At 38.1% G+C, this 3,162-nt stretch overlaps 1 pseudogene; it reads left to right on the top strand.

Moving 5' to 3' along the window:
* Positions 1 to 585: 585 nt before the first annotated feature.
* Positions 586 to 3,162, top strand: part of LOC111383124 — a 10,035-nt pseudogene continuing 7,458 nt past the window's right edge.

The following is a 3,162-nucleotide window of genomic DNA, read 5'->3' as shown; positions in this document are numbered from 1 at the left end:
CAAAAGTTGGAAAATGTTTTCCATGAAAAAAAATAGCAATCAAACACTCCAAGTAAGAATTTGGGTGGAAAATTGATATTTTTCATGGAAAATAAATGTAATCAAACACATCCTTAGTTACTTGTTTAGAATATTTTTTAAGTGAAAATGGATTTTTTTTAAATATGTGATTAAAAGTAGAAAAAAGAAGAAGTTATGAATCGAAGCCCCCGTTTGGGCTCCATTACATGAAAAATTAATGTGTGGAATAATATTTTTTTGAAAAATGAGTGGTTGAAAATGAAGGAAAATTTTCGATTTACGTGTAATATTATTTTATGAAAAATTGTGTGATTGAAAATAGGAGAGAGAAAAATAAAATGTAATGTAATGTAAATTAATGGGGCTCAAACAGGTGCTAAATTTTTTTTAGCTTAAGTTTGACTCATGTTTATTGTCCTTGTTAATCTCTCGTTTCCAACCCATTAACTTCTTTTACTTTTCAAAGTCATTAACGGATGTGCAGCAGTGGCTGGCCGTAGAGTTCAAGGCGCCGTGCCAAGCATAGAGCGGAGGAACTCATCGCCGGCAATGCCAAGGCATTAAAATCTCTACGAAAATTTATCAATTTCAATCTTCTACTCTCTCGCGAGGCTCAAATACTCATCCTCAAGGTACAATTTCACTTCACAGTTCATACCATACTACTTTTAATATTCTTGAAATATTTTATCATTCAATAAATGAAAAGTGTATTGCTGTATTCCTTTTCAGCGCTGGCCTAGTAATTTGCTGCTCTACTGCCCTGCCGGCACAGGAAAGGTATTACATTTCCTCCGATTACACTTATTTATAGACATATATGTATAATTTCATTGAACTTTGGTTCAATTTTTACACTTCAAAAATTTTGCTGTCCTCTTTAATTGTAGGCAAGCTTGGTTCGAGCAGTTTTTCAAGAAAGTGTGGGTAATTTAATTTCTCACTTAGTTTTATTTTTTATTTATACTTTTTTTTGATTGACTACAAGTTTGAGATAATCGGAAACACTTAAGCTGCACTTAGTCTGAAATAGGAATATTTGGTATTATTATATCTTTGGGCTCCATTTGAATCCTGAATTTCACATGGGAAATGAAACAGATTAGAAAAAAATGCTAAATAACTATTTTAGTGCACTTCATCTTCTCTCTCTCTCTCTAAATTATTTTCTTATGTACCATTGAATGCAATGGAAGGAAATGATTGTGAAGCACACGGTTTACTGATGTTCTATTTGTTCACCGTTTATCTCTCTCTCTGTTTTTTTCCCCCAATAATGCATTTTCAAGTGAATTAGCTGAATATTTGTCTTACTGAAATTCAGCATCCAATTTGAGATAAGGATAACAAATGATAAACTGACTAGTGCAATTTTGTAAGATCTTATAAGTGTGCTGTAAATTTGTAAATCACAAAACTTTTTGTCAGTAGTGATTTAAGATGAGGACTGTTATTAGGATTGAACTCACCACAACTCTTTTCATAGTCACGCGAAACCAGATATGTAGCTATCAGCTCTAAATCATGGTTTTAAATTGCCACATGCAATAGAGGACATGAATGGAGCCATGCAATTTTTTTGATGGATGACCAATTGCCTCCTAAGTTATCGTAGTGGTTTTATTCATTGTTTTTTTAAACTTGTGGGTTATATGTTGTAATATCCATTCTGTTCACAGACCATACGCTAAGGATATTGGGAAACTTTGTGCGGCTTTTGCTCAGGCATCTTCTCATGCCAAACAGTCAAGCCATCAGTTATCTTTGCAGATGAAATAGACGTGCTGTGTAGTCATCAGAACTCTAGGTATGTGTTAAACAAAGTTTTGATCATTGCGAGTTTCTTTTTCATAGTTATATTGTGATTTTTATTTGTATGACTTTGTCTTTACGCGGCACCGAGTGCAACTGTGTGGATATGTACATTTAGTTTTAATGGAGGAAAACAATACCCGAAGGAATAAAAAGTAAGAAAAAAGGGGGAAAACTGTGACAGGTACGAACGTACCCCTTGGTATATGTGCATGAATTCACTTCCGTTCAGACTTATGGATGTTAGCGATAGCCTTGTTTGGCTGCTCATTATAATTTATTCATGTATTTCTCTTGGACTATAGTTAATGATGTGTTAAGTTATGATTCTTTAGTTAATATCCAAAATGGAGTGGTTGGTAAAGGTCTCTAAAGGTTGCCGGTTGGTAACATTCATGCAGAAGCTATGTTTAGTTAGAGAATAGTGGATGCTGAAGGAAACTTTCCATTTTCTAGCTTCAAGCTATTATAAAGGTGCCTTCATATCTTCCTTCCAGAAAAGCAAGAAGAAAATTTATATGATCAAAAATTTTTCCCACTGCATGTTTTAGAGGCGAAATGGAGCTCCCCTCACAATCCAAAATAACCCAGCCACCACACCCCCACACTACCGGCCTCACGCCACAAATCAGCCCCTCCAACCACGCCATTCACACAAAGGCGCAGTTTACTGTGGGAAACTCTAGCGCCGCCCAGCCGTTTCCGCCAGATCCGACCACAGTTCGGGAGACGCGCCTCACCGGCAGCCTTAGCAGGGTGTCCTGCCCCCCACACGCGCCGCTCCGGCGCGCGTCTGCCGGCGTGTGTGGTCCACGCGCCGTCGCCGGGAAACCTGCAGGAGCAACCTGCTGCCCTGAGATCAATCGGCTTGTCCGTTCCTCCATTTGATGAATTGCTAGTACACAATCAGGGGAAAAAATTGGCGGATGTGCGTAGTTTGGTATTCAATCATCGTTTTAGAGTGGAGGCGAAGGACTTCGCAGTATCTATTAACGATTCTGGCACTATTAAGTTGACAGAATGGGGTTCGAAGTTATCGGATTCAATCTTTATGGGAATGTATGGTGCTATTTGGATGGTGAATATGGTAGACAGGTTGAGGATGAGAAGTGAACTGGAGGACTGTGTCTTTAAATTCAACGAGTCTTCAAGAGCTTTCTTGGCACAACGGTGTGTGAACCGTCAAGGTAGATATTTGATGATAGCACAATATGGGGAGAGGCGTCGTAAAGGAGTTGTCATGATACCAGAAGGTGCAAATGGAGAGGGATGGGCGTCGGTATTGCAGGTGTTTCAAGCAGTTGTTGACTCATTTGTTGCTAGGGATAA

Source organism: Olea europaea, unplaced genomic scaffold (genome assembly GCF_002742605.1).
Source record: "Olea europaea var. sylvestris unplaced genomic scaffold, O_europaea_v1 scaffold2618, whole genome shotgun sequence".
NCBI lineage: Eukaryota > Viridiplantae > Streptophyta > Magnoliopsida > Lamiales > Oleaceae > Olea > Olea europaea.
This window is presented reverse-complemented; position numbering and strand designations above follow the sequence as displayed.